The sequence below is a fragment of the Podarcis bocagei genome (genome assembly GCF_964188305.1).
Source record: "Podarcis bocagei genome assembly, contig: HAP1_SCAFFOLD_222, whole genome shotgun sequence".
NCBI lineage: Eukaryota > Metazoa > Chordata > Lepidosauria > Squamata > Lacertidae > Podarcis > Podarcis bocagei.
This window is the reverse complement of record NW_027670226.1, coordinates 48,838-65,116: the sequence shown is the minus strand read 5'-3', so window position 1 is coordinate 65,116 and position 16,279 is coordinate 48,838.

Sequence of the window (16,279 nt, the reverse complement as noted above, 5' to 3'; positions counted from 1 at the left end):
CAGTGGAGGCTAAGGCAGTGAAGAAACTCAATATGGAGGTCGGATGGCCGAAGTATTGGGAAATTTTGGAACAGGAGGGAGATAAATTGAAATTACAAAGTCATGAGAAAATGAAACATAAAGTACAAAATTGGTTTCAATATCACCAAATAATGGAATTTTTCAAACAGGATAGGAAAATTGGCTTTCAGGTGGAAAAATCAAAATTAGAGACTGAATTGTTAGAACCCAATACTAAGAATTTATCAAGAATGTATAACTTGCTGCTGAAATGGAATACACAGGACGAAACAGTTAAATCTGCTATGATTAAGTGGGCACAGGACATTGGCCAAAACATTATGTCTGCTGACTGGGAATGGTTGTGGAACACCGGTATAAAATTTACGGCATGCAATGCCTTAAAGGAAAACATTATGAAAATGGTTTACAGGTGGTACATGACCCCAGTCAAGCTGGCAAAAATTTATCATTTGCCTGATAATAAGTGTTGGAAATGTAAAGAGACTGAAGGTACCTTCTATCACCTTTGGTGGACATGCCCGAAGATTAAGGCCTTCTGGGAAATGATTTATAATGAAATGAAATAGGTACTTAAATGTACTTTCCCTAAAAAACCAGAGGCCTTCCTCTTGGGCATCGTCGGTCAATTGGTGTCAAGGAAGGACAGAACTTTCTTTATGTATGCTACAACAGCAGCAAGAATACTCATCGCAAAGTATTGGAAGACACAAGATCTACCCACTCTAGAAGAATGGCAGATGAAGGTGATGGACTATATGACATTGGCTGAGATGACAAGCAGAATCCGTGATCAGGGAAAAGAGACGGCGGAAGAAGAATGGAGAAAATTTAAAAGTTACCTTAAGGACTATTATAAACTTGATGAATGTTAGAATGTTGAAATTTTCAGGAAGAAAGGGATACAGTGTTATGAGATAAGATTATAGAAAAGATTAAGACGACAGAGGTTGGAAAGGAATATTTAGAAGTTGCTAAAAAAATATTTTGGACATTGGGATGCAGAAAGGGGGGGTATGGGGGAGTCCCGGAAAAGAAGTTTACGAAAAAATGTTACGAAATTATACGTGTTTGTATGTCTTTTTACGTGTTTGTTTGTCTTTAAAAATTTTGTAAAACCAATAAAAATTTTATAAAAAAAAATAAAATAAAGCACTTCAATTAAATTTTGTCTGATCGAAGGCAGGCACTTAATAGATCTGTTAATTAATTATATTTTCATTTATACGTGACCTTCAATTAAATTTGTTTTATCCAGGGCTTTAGTTTAAATAGATCTGTTGATTAATTAGATTTCCGGATTAAAGTGCCCTGGAGCGCCAGGCACCTTGCATAAATCACCCTAATGCCTGTGAAGACGCTGCTAAAAGTTGCCGGCACGCCCGGGGATTCCCCTGTTCTCGCGGGGGCAAAAGGCAAGCACCTGCGAGTGGAGTGTGTGGGAGGGGTTAGCCCGCAACCCCCTCTCCTCTCTAGCTCGGAAATGGCTTTGCGCTTACTTCATGTCGTGTTCTTTGCTGTTAATGCACATTGACACAGAAATCGCAAAGTGTGTGTGTCAGAGCTGCCCGAGGTCCCAGCTCACAAAGGACCAACACCAGTCCGTTGTTATATACAAAAGTCTTTATTGAAGTTCAGTTTCATCTTCACAACCGTAGCGCGCAGCTCTACGTCTGAAACTCTAGACCGTCGAAGCTCCGTCTGAATCTCCTCCCCCCAGACACCAGTTTAAGACTCTAGCCTTGCTCCACCTCTTCCTTTGCTCTTTCCTCCTCTGGCTCCGCATGTCAGCTGGGGTCTCGCCCTTCCTAGACTCATCTGACGCTGAGTCCCCTGAGTCTTCCCCCTGCCTCCGGCGGGCTTTAGGACCTGCCTCCCAATCCGGGTTTTCTGCTGTCCCCCGCGCCTGTACATTCGAACTTGGCGCGCGCGCACAGCCGGCAACCTTCCTCCTGACCGTTACACTGCTCCTGTCACTGCTTCCCCCTTCTGGGAGGCTAGCTGGACCTGACCTCCCCTCCGTTCCCCCACTCTCCGATAGAGGCATGGTCAGCCCTGACTCATCTTCTATCCCTGCTGGAGGAGACGCTGGTCCTGACACCTGGGACTCTTCCCCCCCACTACGCTCTGGTGGGGAAGCTGGTCCTGATCTCCCGCTGCTGCTTTGGGAGTCCCCGCTGGCCCCTTGTTTCTGGTGTGTTCCCCCTGGGACCCCCCCTTGCCCTGACCATCGGCGCCTCCTTCTGGGAATCTTCTGATTCGCTGGAGAAGCTCATGGAATCTCTCGGGTCGCTGTCATACTCCCCTACGCTGCCCTCAGATTCTTCCCCTTCGCTCTCCATTTCCTCTCTCCCCTGTACCTCTGTTCCTGAGCCCCTGACATCCATCCCCCCCTCGAAGCCCCCCTTCCCCCCTCCTCCCCTTCGGGTGCGGGTTCCGGGTGCTCCAGTGCTGTGGGGGTGAGTGCGGGATACCGTTCCTTCCCCCTGGTGTGTAGCCGGCCAGCCCGTAATGGGCTCGTCGACGTCGATCTCCTCTGCTTCCATCTCTCTGCATTCGTGTTCGAACCCAAGGTCCTCCCCCAACACGTCCATGTCCGTCTCTCCCCCTGTTACCTCGGGTGATGCTGCGTGCCAGGGCCCCCTTAGCAGTTCCCTGCTCCACCCCACCTCCGGTTGATTGTCCCACCAATAAGAGCGGTCCGTGGCAGACCCCGAGAGTCATCCCTCCGGGGAGCTTGTGTCTGGCGCCGTTTCCTCAGCTGATGAGAACCCCTGGAACGTGCTGGCTGAAAGTGTGGGTGTGAAAAGCCAGTCGTCGAAATAATCTGCCGGCATAGGTCTGTGTGGGAAGAGTGCATGGAAGTCGTCTTTGAGGTAGTGCTCCTCCAAGGCATAGTCCGGTACCCACCTGTTGGCGCTGGCCGGGGTACCTTCCCTGGCGAGGAGATATTCAACTCCCTCTTCCCCCCATCTCGAGTCTAAAATCTCCGTGACCTCGTTGAGTGGCGCCGCCCTCGTGGACTCCTCCCCCGTTGGTGATTTTCTGAGTGGATGTGGTGCGGTCCCTGGCGCCTGAAACCTGTGGGGTTCTTTGTAGGGTGTGAGCACTGACCTATGAAATACCGGGTGCATTCTGGAGCCCTCCGGGAGTGTTAACCGGAAGGCCACTGGGTTGATTTGTGCCTCGACTTGGTAAGGCCCTAGCTGCTTGTGTCTGAGCTTCTTCTTAGCTAACGTTCTGGCCGGCACTGCCTGGGCCGCTAACCAGACCCAGTCCCCCACCTGGATGTCTTCCCCGACTCTCCTGTGCCTGTCTGCCTGCATTTTGTAGGCGTGTTTTGCTAGTTCCAAGTGCCTTCGGAGTTGGTCGTGGACCTCCTGCAACTCTGCTGCCAAGTGCTCTGCACCCCGTGGCTCCCCCTCCCCCTTCGTCTCTAACCCCGGGAAGGTTCTGGGATGCCGCCCATTGTTGGCGAAGAACGGTGTCACCCCTGTAGACCCGTGCTTCGTGTTGTTGTAGGCAAACTCGGCCAGCGGTAGGTAGTCCACCCAGGTCAAGGGCTGTTGATTCGCGTAGCATCGCAGGTACTGCTGCATGATGGCGTTGACCCTCTCCGCCTGCCCGTTGGTCTGCGGGTGTCGTGCCGACGCTAAGTTGATCTTGACGTTCAGGATGCCCAGCAGCTTCTGCCAGAAGCTCGAGACGAATTGGCGACCCCGGTCGGACAGGATGGACCGTGGTAAGCCGTGAACTTTGAACTCGTGGTCTATGAACAGTTTGGCAGTCTGTTTCGCTGTGGCCACCTTCGCGCAAGGAATGAAGTGCGCCATCTTGGTGACCGGCAGTACGTCTTCAGACATGGAATACAGTTTTCCAGTCGGCAGCGTCGCCCCCGGTAGGAGGTCAATCGCGCAGTCGTAGGGCCGGTGGGGAGGCAGCTTGTCCGCTTCCTTCTCGCAGAAGACCTCCAAAAACGCCTTGTACTTGTTGGGTACCGCCTGCACCATGCCTAGGTGTAGCTGTGGTTCATCCCCTTGTCCCTCCTCTTCCTGGCTGGTTCGGATGCAGTGTTCTGCGCAGTAGGAGGAGCAGAAGGTTAATTTTCGCTGGTACCATGCTAATGCCGGGCTGTGTCTATCCAGCCAACTCATGCCCAACACTATGGGCGTGTCCGACAGGTGGGTGACATTGAAGCTGATGACTTCCCGGTGATTTCCAATTTGCATTACCAGAGGCGGTGTTTGCTGCACCACCTGTCCACCCAGCAGCTTCCTGCCATCGACCGTGACGACGTTTAGGGGCATCATGGCTGGTAGGAGCGCTATGCAATGTAGCCTGATGAAGTCCACTCCTATAAAGTCTGCATTACTACCAGAGTCAATGGTAATAGGGACTTCCAGGGTGATTCCATTTGGCAGCTGGAGTGATGCGGTGAGTTGCACCACTGGTTTGGGTGGGAGGGGGTCTGTGGGCTGCAAAATCTCTGGGGACTGCTTCACTGACTCGCCTGGCTGGGTCCCAGTGCCTCTGCCTCCAGCCAGGCTTCGTCGTTTCCCTGCAGCTGTTCCCCCTGCTGAACTGCTCCCCGTACTGTTGCTAAGGCTGCAGTGTGCTTCTGGATCCTCTGGGGACACTCTTTGGTCATGTGCAGTGCACTGTTGCAGATATAACACTTCCTGCTCCCTCTAGGAGCCTTCGTCTTGACTGCTCCCGGTGTTTGGGCTCTTGTCGCTGTCTGAGCCCTGGCATCACCTATCTCCATCGGCTCTTCTCCCCCCCCAGTGGTGGCGTGGATTGTGCGCGCCCTGGCTCTCTGGGAAGGAAGGGAGTTGTTTGGCTGGCGTGCGTGCCATCCGTCCGTCATCCCTGCTCCAAGGGCGTTCTTCCAGGCACACCCCTATCGCCAGCGCCCTCTGGACGACTTCTGTGGTATTGGTAGGTCTCTCTCCCCTCGCCAGCTCATCTTTCACGGCTCCATTTAGCTCCTCCCAGAACAGATCCCTCACGTCAGCTGAGTCCTTCTCCCAGCCCAGCATATTTACTAACGCAAAAAAGCGGGAGTGATATTGTCTAACCGTGGCTTTGCCCTGCGTCAGCCCGTGCATTTCCCTCCTGGCCACATCCACATCTACCGTTGATTTAAGACAAGCGTCCATAGCTTTGATAAATGCGTTTGAATCCTGGAGGGCGGGATCATTTTCACGCCATAAATTGCGCAGCCACGATTTAGCTTCCCCATGCAGATGAGTGATTATGAACCCTACTTTTTCCTCCTCATCTCTAAAGTCTTTCCGAAGCAAATTGAGCGTGAAAGCTATGTCTGCCCTGAAGTTAGGATACTGCTGCAGGTCCCCGTCGAAGTGGGCTACGATGCTGCCCCCCCTCTTCCCGAGGCCAACTCCCTCCAGCTTGGGTCCTGGCAGCCCCTCTTTGCCCAAACGTTCCCACCTGTCACTGCTTCCCCCTTCTGGGAGGCTAGCTGGACCTGACCTCCCCTCCGTTCCCCCACTCTCCGATAGAGGCATGGTCAGCCCTGACTCATCTTCTCTCCCTGCTGGGGGAGACGCTGGTCCTGACACCTGGGACTCTTCCCCCCACTACGCTCTGGTGGGGAAGCTGGTCCTGATCTCCCGCTGCTGCTTTGGGAGTCCCCGCTGGCCCCTTGTTTATGGTGTGTTCCCCCTGGGACCCCCCTTGCCCTGACCATCGGCGCCTCCTTCTGGGAATCTTCTGATTCGCTGGAGAAGCTCATGGAATCTGACTGACCGAACCCAAAGAGTGCTCATCAATGGTTCCTCTTCATCCTGGAGAAGAGTGACTAGTGGGGTACCACAGGGTTCTGTCTTGGGCCCGGTCTTATTCAACATTTTTATCAACGACTTGGATGATGGACTCAAGGGCATCCTGATCAAATTTGCAGATGACACCAAACTGGGAGGGGTGGCTAACACCCCAGAGGACAGGATCACACTTCAAAATGACCTTGACAGATTAGAGAACTGGGCCAAAACAAACAAGATGAATTTTAACAGGGAGAAATGTAAAGTATTGCACTTGGGCAAAAAAAATGAGAGGCACAAATACAAGATGGGTGACACCTGGCTTGAGAGCAGTACATGTGAAAAGGATCTAGGAGTCTTGGTTGACCACAAACTTGACATGAGCCAACAGTGTGACGCGGCAGCTAAAAAAGCCAATGCAATTCTGGGCTGCATCAATAGGAGTATAGCATCTAGATCAAGGGAAGTAATAGTGCCACTGTATTCTGCTCTAGTCAGACCTCACCTGGAGTACTGTGTCCAGTTCTAGGCACCACAATTCAAGAAGGACACTGACAAACTGGAACGTGTCCAGAGGAGGGCAACCAAAATGGTCTAAGGTCTGGAAACGATGCCTTATGAGGAACGGCTAAGGGAGTTGGGCATGTTTAGCCTGGAGAAGAGGAGGTTAAGGGGTGATATGATAGCCATGTTAAAATATATAAAAGGATGTCACATAGAGGAGGGAGAAAGGTTGTTTTCTGCTGCTCAAGAGAAGCAGACACGGAGCAATGGATCCAAACTACAAGAAAGAAGATTCCACCTAAACATTAGGAAGAACTTCCTGACAGTAAGAGCTGTTCGACAGTGGAATTTGCTGCCAAGGAGTGTGGTGGAGTCTCCTTCTTTGGAGGTCTTTAAGCAGAGGCTTGACAACCATATGTCAGGAGTGCTCTGATGGTGTTTCCTGCTTGGCAGGGGGTTGGACTCGATGGCCCTTGTGGTCTCTTCCAACTCTATTATTCTATGATTCTATGATTCTATGAATCTCTCGGGTCGCTGTCATACTCCCCTACGCTGCCCTCAGATTCTTCCCCTTCGCTCTCCATTTCCTCTCTCCCCTGCACCTCTGTTCCTGAGCCACTGACAGTGTGCAATGAGACCAAAAGAACACAACACCATCTTTTCGCTTCCATATGCATAGTAAGAAGACGAATAAGCTTTGATTGGGCTTTTTTCAATTCGCATGGTGTTATTTGGGTGTGCGCTAGAGTCACCCCAAACGAAAGCAAAAAGGTGTTTTGGGTTCCATCTACATAAAAAGAAGATGATAAAGCTCTGATTGGGCTTATTTCAAATTGGTGTTTTGGGGGTTAGAATGCACATTCAACCAAAAATCGCAGATGACATATTTGTTATCAGCCCAAATCAAGCATAGGTGTTTTGGTTCCATCTCAATAGAAAAAGGTCGAATAAGCTTCGATTGCCCTTTCGGTGTGCATTCACCCACAAATAGCAAAGCGAAGTGTAATAACCCCAAACAAAGCCAAACAGGTTGTTTTGGGTTCCAGCTACATAGAGAGAAGAATCTTGGATTTCGCTTACTTCAAGTCGTGTTCTTTGCTGTTAATGCACATTGACACAGAAATCGCAAAGTGTGTGTGTCAGGGAACTGACATCAGAGCATAGTGGAGAGGCGAGGCTCCCAGATTCTGCAGGAGAGGGGACTAGTAAGGGAAGAGAGAGAACGTCATTTGGGGAAGGAAGTCCAGGGGACACCAGGAAGAAGGGAGAGGCGGAGAGCAGCTCGGAGGCGAGGCTCCGAGACTCTTCCAGTGAAGTCAGTGGGGAGGGTGGAGGACCACCACTCGGCACGCCCACTCTGCGCAGAAGGCTTCCGCGCAGAGAGGCGAGGCGAATGTTGTCCGTTAAGGAATTCTTATGCTGGAGGAAATTTAGGAGACGCCCACTCACGGATTCTGCTAGCAACTGAGCAGCAGCGCCAAGGCTGCTCAGTAAGGGAAAGACACAACCGACACTAAGCAGTTTGGAACAGCTAGAGGTTTACACACAAGCAACCCCAATTCCCGTGACAGCAATCCGTGAGTCCCTTACGTTGCTTGTGTGCAAGAGGACCGGGATACAATCATGAGTCAAACCGGAGGAGCCGGCGCAGGAGAGGGGGCCAAAGGCGGACAGAGTCTGGAGGAGAGAAACCGAGACTTGGAGCAGTAACTGGCTCTACTAGCGGCGCGGCTGGATGAAAGGAGGACACATGATGCCCAGGGGAAGATTACCCCCATCGCAAGAAAGGTACCGGGACTTGTGCAGAAGTTTGGGGGCAACCCCAGAGATTATAACGTTTTTAAGACAGAAGTGCAGTATGCGCTGGAGCTGTAGTACGATGACTTTGCCCACGATGGGGGAAGAGTCGCTTTCGTGGTGGGGCACCTGGAGGGGCGGGCCAGAGATTGGGTTCGACCCTTAATGGCAGCGGAGAACGCGGCCTTGAAGGACCTGAGAAAGTTTTTTAGCGCGATGGATCACATGTTCTCGAGCGATGTTGAACTGAGCGTGACGTGCAAAGAACTGATGGGGTGCAAACAAGGAAACCAGTCAGTGAGAGAGTACTGGTTGAGATTTGCTATGCTGATCCATAAACTTGGGTGGGACCTGAGTTCGGAACCAGTACAAATGTTATTTGAGGAGGGCTTATCCCCTTGGGTGAGAGACGAACTTTCCCGCTCACCCCACCCGGAATCGATGGACCAGCTGACCAAGTTGGCACTCGCTGTAGGAGTCCGACAAGAGACGCTGTCAGAGCTGCCCGAGGTCCCAGCTCACAAAGGACCAACGCCAGTCCGTTGTTATATACAAAAGTCTTTATTGAAGTTCAGTTTCCCTTTCACATCAGCAGCGTGCAGCTCTACGTCTGAGACTCTAGACCGCTGAAGCTCCATCTGAGTCTCCTCCCCCCATACACCAGTATAAGACCCTAGCCTTGCTCCACCTCTTCCTTTGCTCTTTCCTCCGCTGGCTCCGCCTGTCAGCTGGGTTTTCTCCCTTCCTAGACTCTTCTGACGCTGAATCCCCTGAGTCTTCCCCCTGCCTCCGGCGGGCTTTAGGACCTGGTTCCCGATCTGGGCTTTCTGCTGTCCCGCGCGCCTGTACATTTGAACTTGGCGCGCGCGCCCAGCCGGCAACCTTCCTCCTGACCGTTTCACTGCTCCTGTCACTGCTTCCCCCTTCGGGGGGGGGGGGCTAGCTGGACCTGACACCTGTGACTCTTCCCCCCCCACTCTGCTCTGGTGGGGAAGCTGGTCCTGATCTCCAGCTGCTGCTTTGGGAGTCCCCGCTGGCCCCCTGTCTCTGGTGTGTCCCCCCTGGGACCTCCCTCGCCCTGACCATCGGCGCCTCCTTCTGGGCATCTTCTGATTCGCTGGAGAAGCTCATGGAATCTCTCGGGTCACTGTCATACTCCCCTATGCTGCCCTCAGATTCTTCCCCTTCGCTCTCCATCTCCTCTCTCCCCTGTGCCTCTGTCCCTGAGCCCCTGACAGACGCGCACGCTGGAAAGGCGGGAAGGGAGAGCAGAGCGTTGGCATGACAACCGCATTCCAGACATACCAGTGTCTACTGTGCCACCCGAGGAGCCAATGGAGATTGGAGGAGCGCGCGTGTGCGGGTTTTCAAACTCCAGCGAGGTGCGTAAGAAGGAGGGGAAAACCAGTAAGAGGTGTTTCCTATGCCAGCAGCCGGGACATTTTACCAGAGTATGCCCTCAGAAGAAGGCGTGGCAAGGAATGGTGGGGGCAGTGGGGAGTGAGGAGGAAAAAAAAGAGGCTCCGGGAAACGGCCGTGCTTGGCTGCAGGAAGGAGGGCACAGCAGCCAGGCGAGCAACCAGTAGAAGTGCCCAAACCAGACCCTCCCCGAGCAGCCATCGTCATAGAGGTGGTGCTAGAACTCCCAAACGGACACCCCATCAAAGTGAAGGCGCTGCTGGATTCAGGCAGCTCTTGCAACTTCTTTAGCAAGGATTTTGCGCTAGAACACCAGCTACAGGTGGTGCCTCTAGAACATCCCCTGCAAGTAACCACGATTGATGGGAGAGAACTTTTGGGAGGGGAAGTGACCCACCAGACCCCGCCCATGAAAATGACAGTTTCCAGACACACTGAGACCATTGCCTTTCACGTAGCCACCTTAGCAGGACCACCTATCATACTGGGAATGAGTTGGCTGGCACTGCACGACCCAGTAGTAGGGTGGCATCAGCGGACAGTCACCTTTGGGTCGGCCCACTGCGTAGAGCATTGCCACGGAGGGGAAACCTCGAGGATGGCAGTAGCCAGGGTGGCAGGGATGGCAGTAGGGGAAAAAGGGAAGATACCACCTCAGTATGCGGACTTGGAAGAAGTCTTCAGCGAGAAGGAGGCGGATCGGCTACCCCCCCACAAGCCCTTTGACTGCCAGATCAACTTGCTCCCAGACGCTCAGCTGCCAGTGGGCATGTCATGGGCATGTACGCCATGTCAGATAGGGAGATGCAGGAATTGCGGAAGTTTATTGACAAGAACCTGAAGCGAGGGTTCATAAGGGAATCGATGGCGGTGGGGGGTAGTCCAGTGTTCTTTGTGGACAAGCGAGACTCCCATGAGCCCAGGTTCGTAGTGGACTACCGTGGGTTGAACAGGGTGTCGGAAGCAGTGACCTTCCCAGTGCCCAGAACTGATGAAATCTTGGCCAGGGTAAGGAAGGGGAAGATTTTTACCAAGCTGGACCTTCGGGGGGCGTACAACTTGATAAGGATGAGGGAGGGGGATGAAAGGAAAACCACCATGTTCACCCCTCTGGGAGCCTTTGAGTACTTAGTTATGCCCTTCGGACTCCAATTGTGAATTGTGTGGCCTTCCTGGACGACGTACTTATCTACTCAGAGAACGAGGAGCAGCATGTGAAAGATGTCAGGGAAGTGCTGAAAAGGCTGCAGGAGCATCAGCTGTGGGTCAAACTGGAGAAATGCCAATTCCATGCACGAGAGGTGGAGTTCCTGGGCTACGGGTTGTCAGACAAGGGCTTGGCCATGGACCCAGGCAAGGTGCAGGCCGTGCTAGAATGGAAGCCCCCCAAGAACAGGAAGGACGTGCAGAGGTTCTTGGGGTTTGCAAATTTCTACAGGAAGTTCATCAAGAACTTCGCCCATCTAACGGCACCCATAACGGATTGTCTCAGCAGTAAGAAGAAGTTCGAATGGACAGAAGAGGCACAGCGTTCCTTTGAAAAGCTTAAGAGGGCTTTCGCGTCGGAAGAGCAGCTCCTACATGTGGATCTGCAGAAGCCGATGAGGCTAGAGACGGACGCGCCAGACAGAGCTGTGGGGGGCATATTGCTCCAGCAGGAAAATGGGGAACAGTGGAAGCCGTGTGCCTTCTTTTCCAGGAAGCTGAACAAGTCAGAGCAAAACTATACAGTGTACGATCGGGAACTACTGGCAATTCACGAGGCCTTTCGACGATGGAGACATTTTCTCATAGGTGCACAGCACATAGTCAAGGTGTGTACTGACCACAAGAACCTGGAATATTGGAGAACGGCAAGAGTGATCAACCAACAACAAGTGCGGTGGGCTCAAGAGATTTCCAAGTTTAATTTTGAGATTAGGTACGTGCCTGGGAAGGAAAATGTCAGAGCAGACGCCCTCTCTCGCAAGCCTGAATACGAGGAAGGGGAGGGAGGACCAGAAGCACGACATGTCATTCCCGAGGACAGATGGGTGTGTGGGGGAGTGTTCGTCGGGAGGCAAGAGCTGGCCGGTCTGACGAGGGATGATCAGGATGCACAAACCAAGATCCGGGAAATTGGTATCACTGGGGAAACTCGGGGGGGGGGGTTTCGAAGTAAAGGACGGGGCACTGTACTATAAGGGTCCATTGTACATACCTGAGGGGGATTTGAGGAGCAGAATACTCAAACAACTGCATGACAACCCCACGGCAGGACATTTTGGCCAACATAAGACAATGCTACTGGTCACCAGGCAGTTTTGGTGGCCACGGGTGAGGGAAGATGTGAAGGAATATGTACGCGGGTGCCAGTGCTGCCAGAGAGTGAAGGGGGAGAGGACAGCACCTGCAGGGTTACTGGAGCCCTTACCCACACCAGAGAGACCACGGGAGGTGGTAGCAATTGATTTTATGACGGATTTACCCAAAGCTAGGGGGAGAACGGCAGTAATGGTGGTAGTTGACTTGATGACCAAAATGTGCCATTTTATTGCGTGCTCGCATGCGGTGACTGCAGAAGAAACAGCAAAGCTGTTTGTAGAGCATGTTTTCAGGTTGCATGGCGCCCCCTTGAGGATTTTATCCGACAGAGGACGGCAATTCACGACCAGATTCTGGAGGAAGCTTATGAGTCTGCTGGACGTCGAGGTTGGGTTCTCAACGGCCAGACATCCCGAAACCAACGGACAAGCAGAGAGAGCGAACAGCGTACTTCAACAATATCTACGCTGCTACGACAGCGAGAGGGAGAAGGATTGGGTGGACAACTTAGCGCTGGCTGAGTTTGCATACAATAACGCAGAACATGTGTCTACAGGGATGAGTCCGTTTATGGCGAATTACGGGTGTCACCCCAGGGCTTTCCCAGGGGAAGGGGAGGGAAGTTGGAGTGTTCCCGCAGCTGAAAAATTTGTGGAAGAGATGGAGGCTTTACACCAACAGCTTAAGTTAAACCTGGAAAGGGCCAAGGAAGAGTACAAGAGGCAGGCTGACAAGCACCGCAGGGAGGGAGAAACCATAAGAGTGGGAGACCAGGTGTGGTTGTCTACCAAAGGGTTACCGTTCAAAGGAGGGTGCAAGAAGCTACGGCCAAAGAGACTGGGACCGTTCGAAGTATCCCAGCAAGTTAACCCGGTGGCCTTTAGACTCAAATTGCCATCTCACATGAAACTGCACCCCGTGTTCCACAGGTCCTTACTCTCACCGTTCAGGGAAGGGAGGGAATTTCTGGGTCAGCAAAGTGAAACACCCTTGCATCCACAGATGGAGGAAAGGGAACTCAGTGACCATGCAGCTGAAATTCTCGATTCCAGGTGGAAAGGGGGGCGAGTGGAGTATTTGGTGGCGTGGGAGGGGGAGCCAGCAGAGGAAAATGCATGGGTCCCAGCAGAAGAGATTAGGAATGAGTATCTGCAGGAGGAGTTTCATAGCAGGTTTCCGAGAAAGGTTTCCGAGAGGTTCTGGGGGGAGCAATTGGGCACCACCGATGAAGAGGAAGATTTTGAGGGTTTTCCCGCCTCCGAAGAGGAGGAAGGGGAAGTGTCAGAAGAAGAATCCGACTGGGGAGATTGGGGAGAGAGAAGAGACAGCAGCAAATGGAGAGGGGTGTTTGAATCATCAGATGGAGGGGAGAGTTCCTTCCGGGGGTTTCCTGCATCACCGTCCGAGGAAAGGACAGGGGGGTGGGAGGGCCCTGGGAGGGAGGTGGATGTCAGGGAACTGACATCGGAGCAGAGGGGAGAAGCGAGGCTCCGGGACTCTGCAGGAGAGGGGACGAGTAAGGGAAGAGAGAGAACGTCATCTGGGGAAGGAAGTCCAGGGGACACCAGGAAGAAGGGAGAGGCGGAGAGCAGCTCGGAGGTGAGGCTCCGAGACTCTTCCAGTGAAGTCAGTGAGGAGGGTGGAGGAGGTGAGGCGGAGGTTGTCCGTTAAGGAATTCTTATGCTGGAGGAAATTTAGGAGACACCCATTCACGGATTCTGCTAGCGACTGAGCAGCAGCGCCAAGGCTGCTCAGTCAGGGAAAGACACAACCGACCCTAAGCAGTTTGGAACAGCTAGAGGTTTACACAAAAGCAACCCCAAATCCCGTGACAACGAATAAGCTTTGATTGGGCTTTTTTCCACCAAATCAAATCAATGCCCTATGGAATGAGCACAAAAAAGTCGGAATGAGCAAGAATAAATCTAAGTTCCAACTAGAAATAATAGAAGGGAAGTCAAAACTCTTAACCAAAATGTACAACCAACTACTAGACTGGGACACCATGGATGAGGAGGTCAAAGAGGTTATGATTAAATGGGCCATAGACTTAGGATACCCCCTAGAATACGAAAGATGGACAAAACTATGGAATAAGGATATGAAATTTTCAGCCTGTGTCGGTCTCCGAGAAAATATGGAAAAGATGATGTACCGTTGGTACATCACACCAACAAAATTAGCTAAAATGTATAAAACCGGAGACAAGACCTGTTGGAAATGTAAGAAGAAGGAGGGAGACTTCCATCACATGTGGTGGACCTGTGAGGTGGTAAAGAAATTCTGGACCTCAGTTTATGAGGAATTAAAAAAGATCCTAAAGTATACCTTCCCTAAAAAGCCCGAGGCATTCCTTTTAGGAATGGTCGGGGATGAAATCAAGAAAGACGACCAAACCCTATTCCAGTACGCAACAGTATCCGCTAGGATACTGTTGGCACAAAATTGGAAAACACCCAACGTCCCAACAATCAGAGAATGGCAAACCAAACTAATTGAGTATATTGATTTAGCAATAATGACATTGAAAATCAGGCAACAGAAAAACACCAAATTTATTAACGATTGGAACAAATTCCTCTCATACATGGAGATGATTTTAGGAAATATCAAAATCACAGTAGGTATAATATAAAAACTGCGAGGTAGTAATATTGGTTAACAAAAGACACTGCCGAATATATTATTGAATTACAGCTCATGTTGTGGTGGTGGGAAGTCTAACAATGTAACAGATGTGTATAAGGATTTAGTACCTGAACAATATGGAATTTGATTTTGGATCTATTTAATTTTCTTTTTCTTTTTTTTTACCTTCTTGATGATGTTGTTTTAGTGAACGATGTATATGTGTTTTTAAGTTGTTGGAATAAAAATAAAGGTTTTAAAATTAAAAAAAAAGAAAAAAAAAAGATTGGGCTTTTTTCAATTCGCATGGTGTTGTTTCGGTGTGCACCAGAATCACCCCCAACCAAAGCAAAAATGCCTTTTGTTTCCATCTACATAAAAAGAAGATGATAAAGCTCTGATTGGGCTTATTTCAAATTGGTGTTTTGGGAGTTAGAATGCACATTCACCCAAAAATCGCAGAGTGACATGTTTATTATCAGCCCAAATCAAGCATAGGTGTTTTGGTTCCATCTCAATAGAAAAAGGACGAATAAGCTTCGATTGCTCTTTCGGTGTTCATTCACCCACAAATAGCAAAGCGAAGTGTAATAAGCCTAAAGAAAGCCAAACAGGTTATTTTGGTTTCCAACTACATAGAAAGAAGAATCTTGGATTGCGCTTACTTCATGTTGTGTTCTTTGCTGTTAATGCACATTGACACAGAAATCGCAAAGTGTGTGCAATGAGACCAAAATAACACAACACCATCTTTTCGCTTCCATATGCGTAGGAAGACGGCGAATAAGGTTTGACTGGGCTTTTTTCAATACGCATGGTATTATTTGGGTGTGCGCCAGAATCACCCCAAACGAAAGCAAATAGGTGTTTTGGGTTCCATCTACATAAAAAGAAGATGATAAAGCTCTGGTTGTCCCTATTTCAAATTGGTGTTTTGGGGGTTAGAATGCACATTCAACCAAAAATCGCAGAAATGTTTGTTACCAGCCCAAATCAAGCATAGGTAAACATATGGTAACATCTCAATAGAAAAAGGATGAATAAGCTTCGATTGCTCTTTCGGTGTTCATTCACCCACAAATAGTGTGGCTTGATGATGCAGTCCGGCACGTTTCCCTGCGCCACACTGGACTCCCGAAACAAGAATCACACACAGAGAAACCACTCCCGTATGTGAACATAACCACGCCTCAGAATGTGAGACGTCACTCAGAACTGTTTAACCCTGTAAGTTCTGATTCTCTTCACACCCCCTCTCGTCTTGCATCCTGAGGGAAACTGTGAACACACATCTACAGACCTCTTTGAGTTCAACTCCCTTCCCATTGCCTCTTGCCCCCTTCTGGCATCTGTCTCAGGCAACTGTTGAACCTCCTCAAAACTCCCAGGTTCGCACTGCGCGAAACCAACCCATGCCCTGGTGACCTGAAACCTCTCAGGTGGCACCCCCTTTGTTGTGCGTGCGGATCGTCTGAGCACAGTCTCAGGTGCTCCTCCTGACCCACTGGGACCAGCAAGTGTGTCTTCTACATCTGAAGACTCCCCCTCTGACTTACTGCGTCTTCGGGCCTTCTGCACTTTGCTAACAGGAGATGAAGGCTCACTCTTGGGCTCTCTTTTAACAACCTGTGGAGAAACCCAACCCTGTTCTTGACCCTGTTCAGAGACCTGGTCCTCAGCAACAGGTTCAGCCTCTGGCTCTCCCTCCTCCTCAGAATCAGACAGACATTCTGAGAGAACATCAGGACCCTCATTGAGTCTTGACCAACCATTCTGCTCACAGAACTCAGCATGTTTGCTGATCAGAAGCTTGGTCTGATCAC